At 45.3% G+C, this 24,494-nt stretch overlaps 1 protein-coding gene and 1 long non-coding RNA gene across 3 annotated transcripts in view; one reads left to right on the forward strand and one right to left on the reverse strand.

The window, feature by feature from the left end:
* Positions 1-24,494, reverse strand: part of CPLX1 (complexin 1) — a 149,310-nt gene that overhangs the window by 32,544 nt on the left and 92,272 nt on the right. The window lies entirely within an intron of this gene.
* Positions 1,577-24,494, forward strand: part of LOC144325946 (uncharacterized) — a 351,581-nt gene continuing 328,663 nt past the window's right edge. Inside the window, exon 1 of the long non-coding RNA XR_013391115.1 lies at positions 1,577-2,301. This is a non-coding gene — a long non-coding RNA (uncharacterized LOC144325946). The remainder of the gene's footprint in view (positions 2,302-24,494) is intronic.

A 24,494-nucleotide genomic window follows, 5' to 3' on the forward strand; every position in this document is an offset into this window, starting at 1 on the left:
TAAGCTACCTCTACCAGTTTGGTGTCATCTGCAAATTTGATGAGCATCCCCTCAATGTTTCATCACCTCTGAAACTACATGAATTGGCCTACACCAGATTAGAAGTATGGAACCCTTTCTTACTTAGTCTCTGCTATAGAACTTCATTGCAGGTTCTTCAAACTATCCTACAGTTGGGGAGCCAGTCTAACTATTATGCAGAATGTGGTGAATAGACTTGAGGGGGTAGAATTCTGTACCATACCCCAGGCGGTGCTGATTGGCCGCTGCCCCCAGGGAAAGCCCGCCCAAGACTTGGCTCAGGCCAATCGCCGGCAGGTGGTCAGTCAAGCCCCTGGTCCCCTCACCAGGTCACCACAAGTCCTGTGGTCTGGCTGCAACACTGCCCACCAGATAAGGTGAGCAGACTTTTCAAATACCGTATTTTTCGCTCTATTGGACGCACCGGACCACAGGACGCACCAAGTTTTTAGAGGGGGAAATCAAGGAAAAAATATTATAGCTAAAGAAGAAGACAAGGCAGCAAGCGCAATCCATCCCGCTCACTGCCTTGGCTTCTTCTTTAGCCTTGCGCAGCATCTTTAGTCTTGCGCAACGGGATGGATTGCGCCCGCTGTCCACCGGGGCTGGACTAGATGACTCCTGGGGTTCCCTTCCAACCCTGCAATTCTATGACCTCGGAAGGTGTTTGGGGTCTCCACCACTGGAGGCTTTTAAGCAGCGGTTGGGGGACCATCTGCCTGGCGTTCTTTAGCTGTGATTCCTACATTGTGAGGGGGCTGGGCTAGATGACCCTTGGGTGGCCCTCCCAACTCTATACAGTCCTACAGTTCTGCGGCAGGAGATCCACAGCCACTTCACACAATGCCCACTCCCAATTTTCATCTGAGAGACATGTGGCTTCAGTGTCTAGGTAGCTACCCCCCTGCCACACTTTCCCCACCCCACTTAAGCTGAGGGAATTCCTGCCCAGAGAAGCTCCCAGCAATCAAGGAGGAGGAATCCGCTGCAGCCGTGAGCAGCGGAGGATCCATGGTCCCCTTCCTTCCCTCCTCCGTGGTTGCTTTGAAGGAGGAAAGTGGGAGAGGAGCTGCTTACACGAGTGTAAGCTGCTCCCCTCCCACATTGCTGCTTCAAAGCAATCACGGAGGAGGGAATCCGCTGAAGCCTCGAGCAGCGGAGGATCCATGGTCCCCTTCCTTCCCTCCTCCGTGGTTGCTTTGAAGGAGGAAAGTGGGAGAGGAGCTGCTTACACGAGTGTAAGCTGCTCCCCTCCCACATTGCTGCTTCAAAGCAATCACGGAGGAGGGAATCCGCTGAAGCCTCGAGCAGCGGAGGATCCATGGTCCCCTTCCTTCCCTCCTCCGTGGTTGCTTTGAAGCAGGAAAGTGGGAGAGGAGCTGCTTACACGAGTGTAAACTGCCCCCCTCCCACTTTCCTGCTTCAAAGCAATTACGGAGGAGGAATCCGCTGCAGCCTCGAGCAGCGGAGGATCCATGGTCCCCTTCCTTCCCACCTCCGTAGTTGCTTTGAAGGAGGAAAGTGGGAGAGGAGCTGTTTACAGAGTGTAAGCTGCCCCCCTCCCACTTTCCTGCTTCAAAGCAATCACGGAGGAGGGAATCCGCTGAAGCCTCGAGCAGCGGAGGATCCATGGTCCCCTTCCTTCCCTCCTCCGTGGTTGCTTTGAAGCAGGAAAGTGGGAGAGGAGCTGCTTACACGAGTGTAAACTGCCCCCCTCCCACTTTCCTGCTTCAAAGCAATTACGGAGGAGGAATCCGCTGCAGCCTCGAGCAGCGGAGGATCCATGGTCCCCTTCCTTCCCACCTCCGTAGTTGCTTTGAAGGAGGAAAGTGGGAGAGGAGCTGTTTACACGAGTGTAAGCTGCTCCCCTCCCACATTGCCGCTTCAAAGGGAGCCCGGGAGGAGGGAATCTGCTGCAGCTTCCCCCACCTCCCGCAGAAGCCGCACGCTCTTTAAAGGGGCTGTGCGGCTTCTCCTGGCTTTTCTGGGAGGTGGGGGGATTCCCCCACCTCGTAGAAAAGCCTGCAGGAGCCGCACAGCCTTTAAAGAGGGCGCCGCTCTTGGGGGCTTTTCCCCCAGGAGGGAGAAGGGACTGCTGCGGCCAGTCAGTCCCTTCTCCCTCCTGGAGAAAAGCCCGCAAGAGCGCACGAAGCTTGTGTGCGGCTCTTGAGGGCTTTCCCCGCCTGCCTCCCCCTGCATTCGCTCCATAGGACGCACACACATTTTCCCTTGCTTTTTAGGAGGGAAAAAGTGCGTCCTATGGTGCGAAAAATACGGTATGTCTTGTGAGGAAATGTGTTTTTATTAAACTGCATTTTGAGAGAAAATACATTTTTAAGTTTGTCAATACACATATTTACATGAGAATTTTAATGCAGATTTTAAAAAAAACAATAACAGCAAAGCCAAATTAATGCAGAAATGGTATGGAGCTGACTTATACTCCACATTTGATGCTGAGTATAGTAATCTGGCACATTAGGGAGAGGGCTATGCTAGACTTTTCTCCCTGAAAGTGCTAGTTTAATACATGCCACACAGTCTTTATTTATATCCAGTTACTCACCTCTGACAAGCAGTGAGTATAGACTTGTAGACACCCCCTCACAAACATCCACACTGAATAAAGGACCTAGACCCACTGGTCTGCAGAACATGAATTTTGGCATTTGAGTAAGTCCCCCACAGAACAATCTCTCACGACTTCCCACTTTCCCTCTTTTCCCCTCTTCTTCATCAAGGTCTAATATAGATTCCTATTAGTTGGCTGACTTTGTGTGCCCATATCTCACACATAAATAAAACAAGTGAGGCTACATGAGCAGTTCAGAACCACAGGAAGAACCTTGAAGTTTTGAAATTCCTGGGTGAAATTTGCTCTGCTCTCCACCAAATGTCAGCCTTGAGAAAAGGGGGGAAAGTTAGAATATAAAACACCCACAACAGTTGAAACAGGCCAATGGCAAAAGGAAAATGGGAAACAAACAAACAAAAACTCCAGCTTGCACAGCTATCTTGGCTCCCCAGTTACTGTCTATTACATGCAGGAATTTTAGTACTAAAATGCTACTACCTCTGATTACTTTTGGGTAATGTATAGTTTTGGCTCAGAGTCAGGAGTAGCCAAAGCAATGCCCTCCACATGCTGCTGGACCCAGCTCTAGCCCGCATGGCCAGTAATCAGGGATGATGGGAGTTGTAGTCCCACAGTGCCTGGAGGGCCACAATGTCAGAATGTGCCAAATAGGATGGATGAACTGATAGCAGGTGCCTGCAGAGGGTTACAATGAGAGCCACTTTATTCCATGCCGCTTGTGCTCGCAAATTGCAGGTCTGCAGCCTTAGACTAAAGCCGTAGATGAGAGTAACTCTGGCAGATTGTATCAAGGAAAACAAAAGTGCTTTTGCAAATGAGTTCTACTTTATAGGTTAGTACCTTACCTATGGTCCTCCTCTCTCCTCCAAGTGCCTTTTCGTTTCACCAGAAAGGACCAAAGGGATGAATAAGGAAGGGAGGGTCATTGCATTTAGAAGCTGAGTTTTCTACCATCTAATTAGTTACAAGGCTGTATTTCAATGTGCAACTTGAAATCCTCTCCAACCCAAATAATCTAGCTGTGCTAATTGCTGACTAGAAGATACATAAAACGGAGCCAGCAGACAAGACAGTGGTAATCTGAATATCATCCCAGACAAACTGCAATTACATGTCACAGTCATATTCTCTCTCTCTCTCTCTCTCTCTCTCTCTCTCTCTCTCTCTCTCTCTCTCCAACTCCCAGCTCCCATCTTCCACTCACTACAATGGATAGTCTTTTAGATTCTGGTTTTACCATTGTTGTTGTTTAGTCGTTTAGTCATGTCTGACTCTTCGTGACCCCATGGACCAGAGCACGCCAGGCACTCCTGTCTTCCACTGCCTCCTGCAGTTTGGTCAAACTCATGCTGGTAGCTTCGAGAACACTGTCCAACCATCTTGTCCTCTGTCGTCCCCTTCTCCTTGTGCCCTCCATCTTTCCCAACATCAGGGTCTTTTCCAGGGAGTCTTCTCTTCTCATGAGGTGGCCAAAGTCTTGGAGCCTCAGCTTCAGGATCTGTCCTTCCAGTGAGCACTCAGGGCTGATTTCCTTAAGAATGGATAGGTTTGATCTTCTTGCAGTCCGTGGGACTCTCAAGAGTCTCCTCCATCACCAGAATTCAAAAAGGTTTTACCATTAGATGATAATATTAATTACTTACTTCAAAAATGTGGTAAGCCAGCACAGAGATGCAGACAATCTTGCAACAAAGTTGTACCATTCAAACTGCTAGCATGAAGGAGGAACTTCGTCAAAGAAAAAGAATTAAGTACCCAGCCTCTGCTTGGTCATTTCCCTCATTTTCTGGCATTCTAATTGAAACTCTTCATCACCATTCTCTAAGGTAAACATCACAAATAAGCACGAGCTCCTTATTCACTTGTCAAAGTAGCCTGTCAATCACCCCGCTGCTTTCGCACACAAAGTTGTCCTCACTCTTGTTCTGCAAAAAGTCCCAGGGCTTTTTCCACTGTAGCACTGTTCATTCAACTGTGTGAAGCCCTGGGCTGGCTTGCCACATTTTGGAAGTTTGCAATAAACATTGCCATCTAATGGTATGACCATTAAGTCCAGAATCTAAAATTACCTAACTGCCCACTGGTTTAAAAGCTGATATTAGTTTTATCTATTGCAGTGATTGGGAAGAGAGGGAGAGGGAGAATGCAGAGAACACAACATCTAATTGCAGTTTGTCCTGGATGATGTTCAGATTACTGCTGTCTTGTCTCCTGGCTGCATTTCATGTATCTCCTACTCAGCAATTAACACAGCTAGATTATTTGGGTTGGGAAGGATTTCAAGTTGCTCACTGAAATGCAGTCTCATAGCTGATTAGATGGTAGAAAACTCTGCTTCTAAATGTAATGATCCGTCAATCTATCCCTTTCGCCCTTCCCAATGAAGCTAAAAAGCGCTTGGGAGCAGGAGTAAGGAAGACTGAAGGAAAGGACTCTGCTTTTGAAACAGTTTATTCAAATGGACAGCCTGGACCTGAAAACTCATTTCACTTCCTTCACTTCCATCAAGTCTGGCTCCATGGGATTTTCTCACTGAAGAGCAAAATCATGCCATGAAGTCAGAGGTGAATGTGTCTTATGGCACTACATAGATTTTACTCTTTAGTGAGCAATTCCCATGGAGCCAGACGTGATGGTAGCATTGGTTTCAGCATCCAGACTTTCCATTTCTATAAAATGTAATGGAAGCGCTGAACTCTGCTCCCATTTTAAATAAAAATGCATCTAGCCTTTGCTTTACTATAAAGTAGGGATCAGTATGGGACGCAGGTGGCGCTGTGGGTAAAACCTCAGTGCCTAGGACTTGCCAATCGCATGGTCGGTGGTTTGAATCCCCGCGGCGGGGTGAGCTCCCGTCTTTTGGTCCCAGCTCCTGCCCACCTAGCAGTTTGAAAGCACCCCTAAGTAGATAAATAGGTACTGCTTTCTAGCGGGAAGGTAAACGGCGTTTCTGTGTGCTGCTCTGGTGCCGGTTCGCCAGAGCAGCTTCGTCACGCTGGCCACGTGACCCGGAAGTGTCTCCGGACAGCGCTGGCCCCCGGCCTCTTAAGTGAGATGGGCGCACAACCCTAGAGTCAGACACGACTGGCCCGTACGGGCAGGGGTACCTTTACCTTTACCTTTACTAGGGATCAGTATAAAGTATAAAGTATAGGATTAGTATAAAGTAGAGATCTTAAAAAGCAGAGACATCACCTTGCCGACAAAGGTCTGTATAGTTAAAGTTATGGTTTTCCCAGTGTGATGTATGGAAGTGAGAGCTGGACCATAAAGAAGGCTGATCGCCGAAGAATTGATGCTTTTGCATTATGGTGCTGGAGGAGACTCTTGAGAGTCCCATGGGCTGCAAGAAGATCAAACCTCTCCATTCTTAAGGAAATCAGCCCTGAGTGCTCACGGGAAGGACAGATCCTGAAGCTGAGACTCCAATACTTTGGCCACTTCATGAGAAGAGAAGACTCCCTGGAAAAGACTCTGATGTTGGGAAAGATGGAGGGCACAAGGAGAAGGGGATGACAGAGAATGAGATGGTGGGACTACTAACATGAGTTTGACCAAACTGTGGGAGGCAGTGGAAGACAGGAGTGCCTGGTGTGCTCTGATCCATGGGGTCACGAAGAGTCAGACATGACTGAATGACTAAACAACAACAAGGGATCAGCAACTGACTGTGCTTGAAGGGTACTGCTGGGCCTGCAAGTTGCCTACCTAGAAGGGTGGGGAAAGGCTGTGGAGGAAGCAATTTCTATGGAAACTGAAGTTACTAGCAGGTCACTTTGGGGGAAGAGGAATCGAGACTTTGGCCCATTGACCTCTCATTCCAAACTTGAAACCATCCTCCAAGAAAACTAATTGTTCACTGAGTGTTTAAAAGAATGCCTTTGCAACCATGACATCCCTGAAACTCACTGCCAGGTGAATGGGCTGGGGACCAATCAATACCTAAATATAGCTCAAGATGGCCGTGTGTCCTATTTTGCAGAGGACAACTGTCTGATTTGAAGGGCTGTCAGAAGACAGTGCTCTCTTTGAGAGAGTCCTCTGTTTGAACGACTGTCTGCTACAGTGTAAATATCAAGAACTATAAAAAGAGAGGAAAGAGGGTCCTGAAGTTGCCTATCAGTAATCAGCACTTGGACAGCAGGCAAACACCGGTCTTCTGCACTATGGTGAGATGTACTGTATTTCTACTTAAATCACAGTAATTATTTCTAAATTTGCATCTGTACATATGAATCAGCAGATGCAAATTTTTATATAAATCTGGCAGCTGTGGCAAGGAGTGTGTCTGCCCATTTTAGGCGGGTGAGCCAGCTGCATCTGTTCCTTGAACAGGCAAATCAAGCTGGAGCAACGCATGCTCTGTGCACCACTGGCATGCGGCCCTTCAGAAACGAATGTGGCCCTCTGTTGAATATATTTCCCTACCCCAGTATTCAACCTAATGGGAAGCCTCCAGGAGGATCCTCTGTGTTAGAGGCCTGTGAGGCAGTGGGAGAGGAATTAAAGTGCGCCACTGAGCTGCACGCATGGGAGACAGTGGGTAATTCTGTACGTAAAGACCAGGGGTGGTATTCAGCTGCGCTTTACCTAGAGTAGACCTACTGAAGCTAAGAGGACTAAGTTAGCCGTGTTCATTCATTTCAGCGGGCTTACTGTGAGTAAAACCTACATGAATACTAACCCAGATGTCAAGAATACTTACAGAATGTTGCTGAGATTGCCAGCTCAGGAATTGGTGCCGCTGAGTTCAATGGGACTTCCTTGCTTTCAAGTGGCTCAGCTTTAAAGCTCATCTGTTAGTTCCATCATTCCATGGATCAGGCTATCAGAACTCATTTGAATTGTAGGTTTTGGAGTCAGAGAGGATAGGGATGATGGAAGGGGGAAAGTGGTATTTACTTTATTTTTGCTGCTCCAATATGTCTAGGGAAGTCAAAGAGCTTGACACTAATTAATAATATTTTGAATAGGACTAATATTTCCCTTCATTTCCATTTGAATTTTCCAGTTGAGAAGCTTTATGGTAAGTGACTGCAGCAATAATCAGTGATGTGCAGCAAGCCTTGATTTAAAATCTTTTTTCCCCAAAGACCTATCATATTAAGATTTTTTTTAATTGTCTGTTACTATATACTATGCAAACTCCATCCATGCTGACAGGCAGCAAAGAAGTTTAAAAAGGATCTAGATATGCAGATATCTCAGGTTGTGGTGGTGGCGGCAGCTTTTAAGCAAGCAACTAGTTTGCTGAGGGAGGGGAAACTTCGCTTCTTTTTTGACCTGCCTTGCCAATTGCAGCCTGTATATGTTGTCCCTCAGAACTTAATGAAAACAGTAGAGGAGGTTCTACCTATTGGGAAATACTTTTCTGACAGACTGTGGGTGATGATCTGCCAAACTGCAAGTGGTAGCCTTCCTAGTGAAGAATTTACCAGACTGACTTTTGCCCACCAAGGCTGACGATTGGTTCTTTCTGGAAAAGAAGGGGTATAACATGACTTCCTTTTCCAGCTGAGCCTTGCTTGAGCAACAAGGACTCCCTGAGCTCTGGTGTGGTCCTGCATCCTCACTTGTGCTTCGGTTCTGGGTTCTGGGTTGCTCCTGAGTGCTGGTTCGTCCTTCAGTCCTGACTTGTGGCTTGCTCTTTGACTTGGCCTTCCCATAGGAGGCAGTGAGGGCCACCAACCTGTGTGGCCATGGAGGAGAGGGCTCTTGACGGCTACCAGCTATTGTGGCTATGCACTACCTCCATAACTGGAGGAAGCAATGCTTCTGAATACCAGTTGTTGGAAACTACAGGAGGGGAGAATGATCTTGTGTTTGAATCCTGCTTGCTGGTTTCCCACAGGAATCTGGTTGGCTACTGCGAGAACAGGATGCTGGAATAGATGGGCCATTGGTCTAATCCAACAGGCTTCTCTTATGTTCTCTGCCTCCTCGTTTGATCTATAATCCTGGCTTGTTTCAGCTTGCTCTATTGAAGTGATGGACATGAGGCAGGAGTTGATAATGCAGATGAGCTGTGCACAGGTGAGCTGCAAGCAAGCTGCCGGCTAGCCTGTGGAGCCTCCTTTTATTGAGACAAATATGCAAACCAGGCAGATACATTTTGGGCTGTGACCTTTACACATCGTCCGGTCCCAAGATCATGGGGTGGTACAAAGTTATTTTGGCACCTGTTTCCACCACGTCATTTTCCCTTTGCACAATGTATGACGAAGGAGACAAAAGGTCTCAGAGACAAAGGTTACAGACAGGACACCGCAGACTACTGAGACCGCAAAAGGTTAGACAGAGGCAACAATGTTCAGACAGCCGTGGCTTGTCTGGGGGTGTGTGTGTGTGCCCAGCACCCCAAGGTCACGCGTGCAGGCAGACTGTGGCTGCCTGCTGGTGGGGAGTATGCTCCCTCCGGACCCCACTCCCCACTCCGCGATCATCCCTACATCTATGACTTCAGGGCCCCAGTTCCTGGCTCACCCTCAGACTGTTGCCCAAAGCCCAGCCCAGCCCCAACATGATTCAGTTGACAGGACTTGGTCTTTGAGATGAGGTGGCACTCCATACAAACCACCATGGTTTCAATATTTGCACATCAGACATTTTATACATCAAGCACTGAAAAGATCAAGAATGGAAGAGAGCTAATGTATTGTGAAAAGCTTTTATTGAAATGAGACCAGATGAGGAGATGCTACTCTGAAAAATGTGAGGAGATACTCTCTTGGAAAATGAGAAAAGGATTCTCACAAAGATGAAATTCAACAGAGATGAAAGTGAAGTTCTGCGTTCAGGAACAAAAAGACAAAGGCACAAGTGTAGGATGGGGGGGGGGGACTTGGCTTGGCAGCAGTGATGTAAAAAGGAGTCAACTGGGTGTCTTAGTTGATCACAAGCTGAACATGAGCCAGCAGTGTGATGCAGCTGCTAAAATAAGCTAATGCTGTCTTAGGCTGCATTAACAGAAGCGCACTGTCTAAATCAAAAGAAGGACTATTTCCACTGTATTCTGCCTAGAGCATCCAGAGTACTGTGTCAAGTGTTTGCCAGCACATTTCAAGAACACTAACAAACTGGAGGATGTGTAGAAGAAGGTGACCAGAACGGTGCAAAGCCTAGAAACCATATTCCGTGAGAAATAGTTGAAAGAGCTGGCTATGTTTAGCCTGGGGAAGAGAAGAGTATGTTCTCTGTTGCTCTAGAGGGTAGGGTCAGAGTTAGAAATCTCTCCAAAATGGCTTCTCTTTGGTTTGCACTAGATCCAAAATAACGATATGGGGGGGGGGGGAGGTATCATTTATATTCCACAATTAAACTCAGATGCTCGGTTATGATGCCTATTTAGCAAAAATAGAACCACTAACAAACAATATGGCCATTTGCCAGGCATTCTTTAACTGCAGGTTGGACTAGGTGACCCTTGAGGTCCCTTCCAGCCCTACGATGCTGTGATTTTAAGAGAGAAGTTTCAGTGTGCTCAACAGAATCCCAAGGTTTACAAAAACTAAGGGGGCAACCAGCCCTACAATTCAATGAAGATCACAGAATTCTGAGTGATGGAGAAATGGAAAACCAAGGGAGTGCCTTGCTGACTGGAATACTGCACAGAGTACTTCACACTGCAACAATTACCGTATTTTTCGCTCTATAGGACGCACTTTTTCCCTTCTAAAAAGTATGGGGGAAATGTGTGTGCGTCTTATGGAGCGAATGCAGGCTGCGCAGCTAAGCCCAAAGCCAGAACAGGGAGATGGAGCGTTGCGCAGTGCTCCGTCTCGCTGTTCTAGCTTGGGGTTAGCTGCGCAAAGCCTCCTCAGGGCAGTGGGGTGCCTTCACCCCGCTGCCCTGCAGAGGCTTCACAGGCTGTCCCCGAAGCCAGAACAGCAAGAGGCTATCCCAGAAGCCAGATTCCTCTTGCTGTTCTGGCTTCTGGGGTTCAGCATTTTTTTCTTCTTGTTTCCTCCCCCCCCCAAAAAAAAAACTAGGTGCATCTTATCATCCGGTGTGTCCTATAGAGCGAAAAATACGGTAGTTGTAGCTCCCACCTGTTACCCATATTTTTGTTTTAGGTTTCTTTTTACAACAACTACTACTACTAACCAACATTGTTATGGGAGCCATTATCTCAGTAGACTGTCCCTTCACATGCATAAGCGTGTTCTTGATTGTTTCTGCTCAGATTTTAAATACTTATTCAACAACTTCGCTCATACAGATGATCCCCTTCCTCTATGGCTCATTTTTCACTTATAAACACCAGACCCCCCCCCCAATCCACATCCTTAAGTGTATGGCTCCATATGAGCTTGCTCTGGTCATGATCTTGGAGCAAGTTATCCTCAGCAGCACACACCACTACACCAGGATTTAATGGAAGGCACTAACTCGGTGGGGCCCCCAGTTGCTTTTCTGTAGATGGGTGAGGATGGAAGCAGTTCCACTATCTATTGTCTACGAGTATACATGGAACAGCTCCTTACCAGTGGATCCCATCACAGCCTGAGCTAAAATGAATCTGCCCTCCAAAATTCTCGTCTGAAAATGATGGTGGTAAATATATATATTTGGAATATATATTCCAAATGGAGTGTGTGTGTGTGTGTGTGTGTGTGTGTGTGTGTATTTGCAAATAATCTCTGACATCAGCATTTGGTGTCAGATTTTCCACTAGTGGTCAGGTAGTGGCTCCTGACAGGTAGCAGTAAATATTGGATAGCTGGCATACAACCAGTAGCAGATGCTCACTTAATCTCTAGTTGGTCACTTTGCTGCTGCTTACAGGGGGGTAGCGCAAGCAGAGAAAGGCTGTGAGGAACTTTGTTGTTGTTGTTTAGTCGTTTAGTCGTGTCCGACTCTTCGTGACCTCATGGACCAGAGCACGCCAGGCACTCCTGTCTTCCACTGCCTCCCGCAGTTTGGTCAGACTCAAGGAAGTTGGTGTGGTGCAAATGCACCGGCAGTTATCTGCTGGTGCATTTGCACTGCGCTGACCAAGCCACCGCCTTCCTGCTCTCCTTCTACCTCCCAGTAAGCAGCAGCGGTGAGACCAACTTGAGGTCAGGTCAGGACAACAGCCACACCCAACCCCACCATGTTTTCTGCTCCTACATACAGCAGGCATCAGTGGTTGACTGTTCTCAGGAGATGGCTTGCTAATAGTACATAGCACATTTTCTGTTAACTTCCTTCCATCCATTTCATCCATCAATACACTCAAATTTCAACCAATTAATGTAAAATATTGAGATTAGGTTTTGAGATCAGCATCCAAACTGTGACACTGGCGAGGGTGGGGAGTTGCTAAATTCTTCAAAGTGATTTTATTTCAGCTCCTGTCTAATTGAAGCCATCTGGCCATGACGAAATGTCACTGCACAGTCCTGCACCATCACACAGGAAGCGGAGATGGACTCATATTTTTTTTTTACTGCTGGATCACTAGCTCATCACTTGGTATAAATCTAAAGTAACCTTGCTTTGTCCTTTACCAGCTCTGTGTGTTTCCTGGAGCAATGCAGCTGACTGCAGACTGGGTTCCCCGCCCCCAACCTGCCATGAGTGTTATGTCATTATGTCATTCACACTATGCAAAATAGCCATTTCCCCACATTGTTACTTTCTAACCCCCCCCCCCCCAAAAGACAAGGAATATGACAGATCTAAACAACACAGTGAAGCTTATATAACCTAATGAATGGAATCTGTGGCTGGCAGACTTTCCTTTTAGGCAAACCCATCAAACGAAGCGAAATTGGATTGATCAGCAACAGAGCACACCTTTGGGGCATGGCACCATAGGAAGCCAGAACCAGGAGCATTGATGTACCGACAAGGCGCTACTTAGAATCTGAGGGCCAAATGAGTGTGGTTCAATGCACAGCTTTTATTTTGGAGTCAGGGGTGGGTAGTAGGAAGAGCTCCTCTAAGCCATCTAGTCTACACACCCTCCCTCGTTTGAGACAGAGAAATCCACAGCTAATTGCCTTCAGATATGCACTCCTTGTCCTACTGCCTGAAGTGGGGCAGCCCCAGAAGAAATTTGACCACTGAATTCTGCTTATCAGACTGTCAGGGAACTGACATCGGAGCGAGAGGTGAAGGGGAGGCTCCCAGATGATGCTGGCGAAGGACCCAGCAGCAGGGGGAGAAACGGCTCAGTAGAGGGGGAAGCAAATCAGCGCAACACCAGGGATAAAGGGGGGCAGATGGGGGAAGCGGAGAGAGGGCTCCAGGACTCTTCACTGGACATCAGTGAGGAGAGCACAGGTCCCCCGCTACCCACGCCCTCCCTGCGCAGAAGACTCCCGCGCAGTGAGAGGAGGAGGAGACTGGGAGTCAAACAGCTTTTATGTTGGAAGAGGTTTAAGAAACGCCCACTGACGGATTCTGCTAGCGACTGAGGCAGCCACGTTGAGATGGGCTGTGCAGTCAGAACGGTTTAACAAGGCAATTTAGCCTAGAGAGGCAGCAGTTTACGCACGAGTAACTCATACCCATTACACAGACCAAGTGCTATGATCTCATTTGCTTTCATAGGACACTACTAGGAGTGGGATACACCAAGGCACTGTGGGAGGATAAACCAAATTAGCAACTCTGGCAACAAGAATGCAGCAGAGGTATATTGTTGAGGTGCTGAAGTATTTTATCTAAATACTTATTAGACTGAATTGGATCTGTTCCAGTTTTGAAGCCTAGGTTGCAAAGATAGGTTTCGATGGTGTAGAAATGTGTGTGTCTGTGAGTGTTAAAATACTTTTTGTATGACCCCCCCCCCCTTTAACTTGCTCGGTGCCATTTTTCAGTCTGATGTCTGCTTCTTTCATTCTTTTAAATGATTGCAGGGGGTGGGGGAAGGGACTGACCAAAGTCATGGGGAAAGGGAGGCATTTATGACACTGCTGAAAACATGGGGGGGGGGACGACCCAGAGTGGTTTCTGAATGAGTTCAAAAGTTTGCAGCATCTTATTCAAAATAATAGTGTAAAGGGACCGAGCAACAGGAACTCAGCCCGTCACGGGGATTCAAACTGCCGACCTTCTGATTGTAGGCTCTGTGGTTTAACCCACAGCACCACCCACGTCCCTGTCCTTGAATAGAGCCATGAAATGTGATGTTGTGGGTTAAACCACAGAGCCTAGGACTTGCTGATCAGAAGGTTGGTGGTTCGAATCCCCACGACGGGGTGAGCTCCCGTTACTTGGTCCCTGCTCCTGCCAACCTAGCAGTTTGAAAGCATGTCAAAGTGCAAGTAGATAAATAGGTACCGCTCCGGCAGGAAGGTAAACGGCGTTTCCGTGATCTGCTCTGGTTCGCCAGAAGCGGCTTAATAATGCTGGCCACATGACCGGGAAGCTGTACACCGGCTCCCTCGGCCAATAAAGCGAGATGAGCGCCGCAACCCCAGAGTCGGTCACGACAGGACCTAATGGTCAGGGGTCCCTTTACCTTTACCTTTAAGGTGTCCGCAACTAGACTTAACGGTCAGGGGTCCCTTTACCTTTTTAAGGCGTCTTAATTCATACAATTACTTTTGCAAAACTTTCCTATAAGATAGCAGGTATTTACCCTTGCTTGTTTCAATGAAAGCTAATTAATTCACTTGTACAGGTATCCCATTCATGGCCAGTGCCATCTCTGATATATTCAAAGGTCAACAGTAGCCCCCTATATTTCAAATCTATTGCATATAATGGATTATTAAACAGTCTTTCCCATTTCACGCAGGTTTCTGAGGACAAGCAACTGACACTTATTAGGACGTAAATGAAATGTCCAAATGCCTCAAACAGCGCAATTCATTTTGACTAGTGTAGACTTACAAGAGGAGCCAATTTGTAATGTCTACCCAATCAGGTATTTATTATGTCAGCGGGCAAAAAGCTAAACTAAGCCAGCTGTGGTCCTCCTGAATAATTTCAGATGAAATGACTTTCTCGGGGGGGGGGGGGGAGATCTGTTTGCTTCACAGCTACAGCATTTAATACTAATAATACAGGGTTGCCATATTTCAAAAAGTGAAAATCTGGACACAAAAGTTGCTCAGCTTTTTTTTTTTTTTTTTTTGGCAAAGTTGCTGTTAGTTTTTGTTAGCTGAAATATGCAATGCTGTTAAGAATCATAAGAATGGTTCCAAACCATTCTCAAAATTCTCCTCTACATATATTGACATTACATATTCCCTAGATTTCCTCTGAATAGTCAAATATTTGCTGAACGGTCTTTGAATATTCAGTACTGGTATTCTACATCCAATGAAACTGATTTCCATCTTTGATATTTCAATTCTGCATTTGATAATTGATACATTTACAGTATTTACTGATAGCACTGGGCAACAATTTTTTACTTTTTGAATGTTGTCTAGATTTCTACAAATGATTTAGGGTATTTTTGCACTGCTGAATCAGGAAATGGTATCCGTTTCTCTCCATCAGGTCAGGTTTTTGTGCTATGTTGATTTGAAAAAAAATCAGATCTTGTGACAAAATCGATTACATTTTTGTGGCATTATCAGCTGATTTTTGTCAACACATATCATCCTAAATATGTTTTTAAGAGAAAAAAATGTTTTTCCAACAACATATATTGATTACCTGATAGAAACATCGATTACTGTAAACTGAATGGTGGGCATTGATAAAGGTAAGTACACATAAATTACATGTTGCTTCACCATTTTTCAAACTTCAGGGCTTGAACTTCCGTTTCTTGGAACTCCTGGAATGCTCAGTGGCAGGGAGGTCTCTCTTCAGAGTCCAACAGTAGTCAGCCGTCATGACTGCGTCCCAGTGACCCTGATACCTGGTCTCCATCTCTTTCATGTCCTGATGGAATCTCTCCCCCTGCTCGTCACTCATTGAACCCAGGTTCTCAGGAAACTGGTCCATATGTGAAAATAGGTAGTGCATCTTGACGCTCATGTTGCAGCCCAGGTTTCTGAAAGCAGTCAGCTTGATGTGCAGCGGTGGGAAGAGTATTCTGTCTCTGTCCACCAGAGGGTCATTGATGACGTTCCTTTTTCTGCAAGGCACCAATTCCTCCCGCACAGGCCAGTCCTTCTTTGTGTAATGCTGAGCATGGTCCCTACTATCCCACATGCACAGAAAACATGGGTACTTGGTGAAGCCAGACTGTTGTCCCAACAAAAAGTTCACCATCTTCAGGTCAACACAAATAAACCACTTCTGCTGATCATAACCAATTTTCTCCAGCACATACTTCACCGCTTCATAGTTCTCCTTCAGTGTACTCGAGTGAGCCAGGGGTATAGAGGCAAACTGGTTGCCGTTGTGTAGCAGAACACATTTCAGTGATCGCTTGCTGCTGTCAATGAACAGTCTCCAATCTTTGGGTTCGTACTGTGGCACTCCAAGCTTGAGCAGAAGCTGCACAATATCTGCACAGTACACCAAGTCCTTCTCTTCCGAGAAAAAATGGAGGTACTCTTGATGCCTGTTGCGGAAGAAGCTGATGCGAGCACTGTCAGAGAGGAGGTTTTTTTCCTTCAATCTGGATGCCAACAGTTCGGCAGAGTCCTTTGACAATTCTTCGTGGGGCGGCTGCCCCATTAACTTCGTTTTGATCCCCCAACTTTATGCTTTGCTGCACCAATTTATGGAAGACTTCGAGGTTTTATGACTTCAAACTGAACCCTTTTCGACATAATCACCCAGAACTATCGGACCTGAATACTTCTTGTCATTAAAATAATCATTTCCAATCAAAACAATTATTCGACATGGCATTTTACCCCCACCAACTTCTTCTAAAATGTTCCACACAAGCGTACATGTGAATAAAAATGTAAAAAAACGACATGTGGCCATAACTCAAAAACTTGACCTGATTGAGCAAAACCAATGTGATTTTTGGATTCAGCGCATCAGATTCATCCTAAATCAACTGAAAAAACGCAGACAACAAATTTGTTGTTGACCAGTGTAGTATTTCATAGCAAACATACCATACTATTTAGTATTTGGCAATATTTGCTGAATGTCATGTAATGGTCCTTAGGATTTGATAGAAGTATTTAGGATTTAATAGAAGACATGCAATTACATTTATTTAGTATCTGACAACTGGCAACTTATGAGACTTCATGTTTGACACCTTCCAATGTCAAAATCATCAAGAGATATCAACAAGAGTATAGCACTCAATTTCTGAGGTAAAATTTTAAATCTCAGATATGAAATTTGAATGGCGAGAAGTCACATGTAGACAAATTTCACCCACCTGCAATAAATGGTGGTTTGCTCAAGTTAATAGTCATAGCTACAAGTCTCAAACTACCAAAATGCTGTGGATCATGACAGAAGTAAACTATCCTGTATACCAATGATTCCCAATCTCCACCACCCCACGGGACACTTGAAAATTGTTGAGGGTCTTGGTGGATCAGTTGGGGGGGGGGGGTTCTGCCTGTTGTATCAATTGTGATGCACTGTGCTAGATGCTGTGTGATCTTTAATTCTATTTTATTTCTTTTTTATTTCTTACATTGCATTGCATTCTATAACAGTTTGAATTCCATAGAATTAAAATTGTAATGTTCTTCACAGGCATGCTGTGGAGCACTTGAATAAAGCTTGCGGATCACTGGTGGTCTAGTGGCTCACAGTTTGGAAATCCCTGCTGTGTACACTTAATTGAGTGTATTTTCCATTGAATTAAATGGGGAGTGTCTGTGAGTAGACATGTATAGGACTGCACCGTTCAAGCCTTTGGGGGCTGACTGACCTCAATTTCTTCAGCAAGCTCTAATAGGATGATTAACTGGTGTGGGTCTGCTGACAGGACTGCTGACAATGACAGTGGAGAGGAGCCATAATTCCATAGTAGAGCTTCTGCTTTGCATTCAAGCTCCTAGGTTCAATTCCAAGCATTTGTAGGTTAAGTTCTTAATTAGTTCCGGAGGTCCATTCTTAACCTGAAACTGTTCTTAACCTGAAGCACCACTTTAGCTAATGGGGCCTCCTGCTGCCGCCGCGCCGCCAGAGCATGATTTCCGTTCTCATCCTGAAGCAAAGTTCTTAACCCAAGGTAATATTTCTGGGTTAGCGGAGTCTGTAACCTGAAGCGTATGTAACCTGAAGCGTCTGTAACCCGAGGTACCACTGTATTAAACTATGATGACCTTCATTCTACCTCAGGAACAGTGTAAAGATAAAGGTACCCCTGACCATTAGGTCCAGTCGTGACCGACTCTGGGGTTGCGGCGCTCATTTCGCTCTATAGGCCGAGGGAGCCGGCGTTTGTCGGCAGACAGCTTCTGGGTCATGTGGCCAGCATGACTGAGCCGCTTCTGGCGAACCAGAGCAGCACACGGAAACGCTGTTTACCTTCCCGCCGGAGCGGTACCTATTTATCTACTTGCACTTGACGTGCTTTCGAACTGCTAGGTGGGTAAGAGCTGGGACCGAACAACGAGAACTCACCCCGTTGCAGGGATTCAAACCACCGACCTTCTGATCAGCAAGCCCTAGGCTCTGTGGTTTAGACCACAGCGCCACCTGCATCCCTGGAAAGTTGATGCCAGTCTCTGCAGAAAATATTGAGCTAGATGGATCAGTGTTCTGACTCAGGGTAAGGTAGCTTCCTATGTTCCAAATTGCTCATATATTCCTAAATCTCAGGTGAGATCCTGCCTCACTGGAACATGGAAGTATTAAACTATGATGACCTTCATTCCACCTCAAGAACAGTGTATCTGTGCATTAAGAAAAATAAATTCAACCTGCTTCTGAGTTGTTCTGAGCTGTCTCTGCTTTGAATTGTGTTTCTGGTTCCAGGATGCTCTTATAAAGCAAAGCTCCTTGTTCTCCCCATTCACTATAATGGGGGATCTAAAAATGCCTATCATAAGAACATCCTTGTGGAATTCCCACCAATGCACATAGGCTCTGTGACAGGGCATGTAGGAATTTCTCGACAGAGTCGTCAGTGAAGAAAGGGGTCCCTGGAATGAAATATCTGAATTAGAGAAGAAGGTGTTTTTAAATTTAATGTTAACTCGGCTGTCCCTCCAATAAAATGGGAAGCCTTGAGTGACAGTGGCTATACCAGGGCTATCAATCTTTGCTTAGCTCAAGCAAGGACCTTTTCAGCAACACAGCACAGCCACTCAAATAAAGCCTCAAAAGAAGCTGCAAATAGGGGTGGACAAGTGTGTTATTTTTGGTTTCTCCCAATTCCTCCTTTTCCCAGTCTTCAGTTCTCCACATTTCCACATCAGTTTGTGTTTGGTTTTGGATTTTTAAAGTCCTCATGAAAATTCATCAGCACTTTAGTGCAAATTTCTTATAATATGCTCATTTTCATGCAATTTTGCCCAATATACACCTTTTTGCAAAGCAACTTCCTCTAATAGAATACATTTTGAATGCTGTTTTCTATAATGCTTTCCCTCTATATGTGCACTTCAACCAAGTATATATTTGTACACATTACTTGGTTGGAGATCTGCATTGCAAAATTTGGAGAAATGTGAATTTTCGAAGGATGCTTGTGTTCCGATTCACATATTGTTCTGGAAGGAGCACCTTAGTGAAGCTTGTCTTTAAAAGTGAACGGAATCAAATTTATCCCCCGCTGCTAGCTGCAAGGACACAGAAAGGTTTGACTCATTGGGGTTTTCACTGTTCTGCTCTGCTCCGTTAGTTGTAGCTTAGAAATTTCGTTCTAATCTCTCATGAATTTTTTTCTTTGCTTTTTTGTACTCTTTGCAAATAGGAGCTTTGTTTAGGTAAAATAAGAACCAAACAGAACTAGATGTTCCGGAAGAGCTGGGATTTGCTAAGGAAGCATGAGGGACCAAGCTGCCCAGATCTCATTAGGAGTCAAGAGGAGGCTTTGATACATATATTGATTTGACACCTTGCTGAGTTTTAGCCTTTAAGGGAATTAGGTACCCACAGCTCCCTGGATTTCAAAGGGAAATCTTCATCCCTAGTTTCAAGCAGTTTAGAAAGCTGTTCTGCTTCTATGTGCCTGGTATGGCCTTCAGGCATCCTTCAAATTCCACCTAATTCATGTCAATGTCACTTTCCACTGGGTCAGTGTTGGTGATGACCTTTAAAGCCCTAAACAGCTTCACCCCTGTATACCTAAAGAAGTGTCTCCACCCCCATCATTCAGCCTGGACACTGAGATCAAGCACTGAGGGCCTTCTGGCAGTTCCCTCACTGTGAAAAGTGAAGCTACAGGGAACCAGGCAGAGGGCCTTCTCAGTGGTGGTGCCCTCCCTGTGGAACGCCCTCCCATCAGAAGTCAAGGAAATAAACAACTCTCTGACTTTTAGAAGACATCTGAAGGCAGCCCTGTTTAGGGAAGTTTTTAATGATTGATATTTTATCACTTTATTATTATTAATAATAATATTCTTTTGGGAGCTACCCAGAGTGGCTGGGGAAACCCAACCAGATAGGCAGGGTATAAATAAATTACTACTACTACTACTACTTACTACTACTACTACTACCGTATTTTTCAGTGTATAACACCACCACCACCATGTGTAACATGACCCATATTTTGGGGGACTTAAAATAAAGAAATACCCCATATGCAATATCCATGTATAAGACAACCCCCAATTTTAAATCTGAAAAAAAATAGGGGGGAATATAGTCTTATACATGGAAAAATAGGATTATTGGTTGGCCTTGGCCAAAATCCCAATAAACCCAGTGGGAAAGAACATTGATGTGAACTGTATTAAATTCTTATTATTCCCCCACCACTCCCAGGCTCCGGTCATTGCCCCTCTTCCAAAAAAAAAAGGTCACCAAGGTGACCAAATCCATTTCAGTACCAAGCATAAGCCTCAAATCAGACTGGGTCTAAATTATCCACTTCCTCCAGGTGTGCTGGGCCCAGGGGCTAACCCAAGCTACGCAGTCCAGGTCCGGTCCCGAATCCAGCGCCGAGGGCCTTCTGGCGGTTCCCTCATTGCGAGAAGTGAGGTTACAGGGAACCAGACAGAGGGCCTTCTCGGTAGTGGCGCCCGCCCTGTGGAACACCCTCCCTTCAGATGGGAAGGAAATAAGCAGCTATCCTATCTCTAAAAGACATCTGAAGGCAGCCCTGTTCAGGGAAGTTTTTAATATTTAATGCTGTACTGTTTTAAACATTTGATTGGGAGCCGCCCAGAGTGGCTGGGGAAACTCAGCCAGATCGGCGGGGTATAAATTTTATTTATTTATTTATTTATTTATTTATTTATTTATTTATTTATTTTACAAGGATTCCGTGAGAAGTCAGCCCAACAGGGCCAAGGCAGGAAATCAGGCTAGGTCAGGCACAGGGTCTTAGGCAAGTTCCAAAAAGCAGCAATGTTGCTCCCACAACCTGGGGCGGGGTCCAGTAGCCTTTTATCTTTGTTGGGGTAACGGCTGGCCCTGCTCCCCCGGTGACACAGCTCCCTGTCCGAAGGTGAGCACTCCTCCTGCGAGTACTCAGGTCTCTCCTTCTCTCAGACCTGAGTCTCTGCAGCTCGGGAGATGTCGGTGGGTTACTAGACCCAGGGGCCACCTCAGCCTCTCCTGACCCAACTGGTAGTAGAGCAGCTGTAAGTGATTGCCCGGCTGAAGGCAACGAGGTAATCCCCGCATCTGGAGCCAGGGCAGGCTCCGGCCCCTGACTTGGCCCAGCTGGTGTTTGTTGCAGGGGAACCTGTGCAGACTGGGGATCTTCAGAATCAAGCCCCGGACTCGGTTCAGATGCCGCCTGAGGCAGAGGATCCGGTGCAGACTGAGACTCATCTGGTTCCGAGTCCAAGCCCGAGTCCCAGGCCATCACACCAGGCATGCCTGAAGCTGGAATGTTCTCCCCAGCTGGTGCCCACAGTATGGCTTTTCAGGCAACAGGTGAAGGGTTTTTTGGTCTTCCAGGCCTTTTGATTATAATGTGTACCTCTATTTAAGTGCATTTAGATCTTAACAGAATGGCGTGCCGCCCACTCCCAGCAGTGGCCATCTGAATAAGCTTCTACAGCACAGAAGGACTGAATAGTGAATCCTGATTAAGAGTTTATTCATATCTCCTGTTCATTTGCATGATGATTACACTGTTACCACACATAACAGTCTGGCCATTTTAACTCATTGGAGCAGAAGAAGGCCAGAAGCTGTTAAACAGACGATTGGTTGGTTGGTGTTGTTTTTAATCAATTTTATTAAATGTTTTCAACCTAATATACAATAAGATTCAAACTAAACTAAAAAGAATAATGAAGAACCATATATCAAACAGAAAAAACTAAAGAGAAAAAGAAAGGAAGGTGCATTAATAATAATCCTCATATGATCCTCATAAAACACAAAATTATAAATATATCTATGTAGCTCTCAGTCACAGATTTATCTTAGAAAGTTGAATTCTCCCACCTCCCTGTACATATCTTCATTTATTACCAAATTATGAAAAGATACACATCTAGTTAATACTGCTAACCACCAAAAATCAAAGATCACACAAGAAACCCAATCCAAAAGAAAAATGAAAAAGAGAAGGAAGATAGAAAAAGAAGAACTATTGGTTGGTTGGTTGAAGTTGTTGTTTGTGAAGTACCGCACCATGAACACTATTTTTTTTATCAAAATATATAACATTCGAAGGAGGTGGGCCCCCAGTTTATTACACAGATTACCAACAGTTTCAAATAATAATAAAGCCAACACAACAAAGAGGATGATTCAATATTTCAAGAGAATCATCTAGACGTAATACAGAACAAGTACAGTGGTACCTCGGGTTAAGTACTTAATTCGTTCCCGAGGTCTGCTCTTAACATGAAACTGTTCTCAACCTGAAGCACCACTTTAGCTAATGGGGCCTCCTGCTGCCGCCGCGCCGCAGGTGCACAATTTCTCTTCTCATCCTGAAGCAAAGTTCTTAACCCGAGGTACTATTTCTGGGTTAGCAGAGTCTGTAACCTGAAGCGTATATAACCTGAGGTACCACTGTACAGAACAAAATAAAAAACAACAGGCCAAAATAAAAAAAATAAAAAAAAAATAAGTCACATGACAGGTTCTAATCTTACTGCACCCCAATGGACCATAGCACTGTGGCTTGTATACCATCCAGAGGGGCTGTTTGTAAAAGGGAAACATTGAAGACTGGCAATGATAGTCTTCTCCACTCCCTCTTCTCCACCCCCCCAGCTGTTCCAGGTGCTAATACTGGTGTTACTGCACTCCAAGGGGTTGGGGGTCAAAGCAGCTTGTTTTAGGATTGGTGACCCAAGCCAGGTGCCGAACCGAAGTGTATTAGGCATTCCTATCACTTACTCTGAGATGGTGCTAAAAATATAATAATAATAATGAAAAGGGCATTGTAGAAAGAGAATTGCTAAGCATATGAGCTGTTTGATATTTGTTTTGCTCTGGGGGGTACGGTCCGCAATTATCCTCTGATTCTTTTAAAATGAATTTATGGTAACTAGATTAAAATGCAGGCAATATCCAATATTGCAAATGAAAGGTGTTTATTACAGTACAGAACATTGCCGTTTGTTTATTTATTTATGCAGCTAAATATCCATAATGATCCGAAATAGCAATATAAGCATTTGAAATAAGTTTTTGGGGGGGGCACTTTGTGTGCCTCCCTTCTTCAAAACGAAACAAAAACCCTCTTTATTTTATATTTAAAATTACCAACAGCGTTTAATAGTCGTAAAAGTTAAGACACGTTATTTATGAAACCCATTAATCCTTGGTGCTAGTTGAAATTCACATCGTTGGGGAGTTATCAATAATTAAAAGGGAAGATGTCATTAAAGTCTGCTGGAGAGGACACGGCAGTCACCTGGGATGTAAACTTTATCTTCAGAATTACAGAACATGATTAATGGGGAGGGGAAAGTATTATCTCCGTTTGAGGCCCCTGACCTTCAGAGAAGCCCAGAATATTCTTCTGCCTGCAGACAGCTGTGGCAGTGGGGCAGGAAGTCTCAGATGCGGAATGAATATTCTACATTACCCAGCAGGAAAATAACATCTTCGAACCTGAATTTTCACATAACAAGTTTTTTTCTCTTTTGAGCCAGTTTTTTGGGGGCTTCCAGCGATATCAACCTTCCCCACTCCCCCTTTCAGCAATATGTTTGTAAAATATAGCCAGATAGAATGATGTTCCCTCTCCTACCCTACACGTGTGCTGTTCTGGGAATTCTCCTAACCTCTCAAAGCTGATTTGTGGGGCAGGGGAAGGACAGAGCAAAAGTTGGACTCATCACACAGCCTCCTTCAAGCACAACTTTTAAGTTGAATCCAGCCTGCTGAAGCTAGGGAATTTTGCTAAAATGCCCCCAAACCTGTTTTGTTCTGATTCCTCTCCAGTCTCCGATGTGATTCAGGTAGTGAATTTTGTATTTATACCCCACCCTCCCCAGCCAGAGCCAGGCTAAGAGTGGCTAACACCAGTAAAATTTCAATAAAAACACAATGGGGGGGGGACCAATTTAAAATACAGGTTAAAATACAATTTAAAATGCAGCCTCATTTTAATAGTAGCCCATAGATCAAAACCATAAGGGGAGGGAAACATAAGGGTCAGACTGAGTCCAAACCAAAGGCCAGGTGGAACAGCTCTGTCTTGCAGGCCCTGCAGAAAGATGTCAAGTCCCGCATGGCCCTAGTGTCTTGTGACAGAGCATTCCACCAAGTCGGGGCCAGTACTGAAAAGGCCCTGGCCCTTGTTGAAACCAATCTAACCTCCTTGAGGCTTGGGACCTCCAAAGTGTTGTCATTTGTGGACCTTAAGGTCCTCTGCAGGGCATACCAGGAGAGGCGCTCCCGTGGGTGCATTTATGTAGCACACAATTACAAAATTAGTAAACCTACATCAATCTACAGTTTGCTG

This window comes from Podarcis muralis, chromosome 17 (assembly GCF_964188315.1).
Source record: "Podarcis muralis chromosome 17, rPodMur119.hap1.1, whole genome shotgun sequence".
Taxonomy (NCBI): domain Eukaryota; kingdom Metazoa; phylum Chordata; class Lepidosauria; order Squamata; family Lacertidae; genus Podarcis; species Podarcis muralis.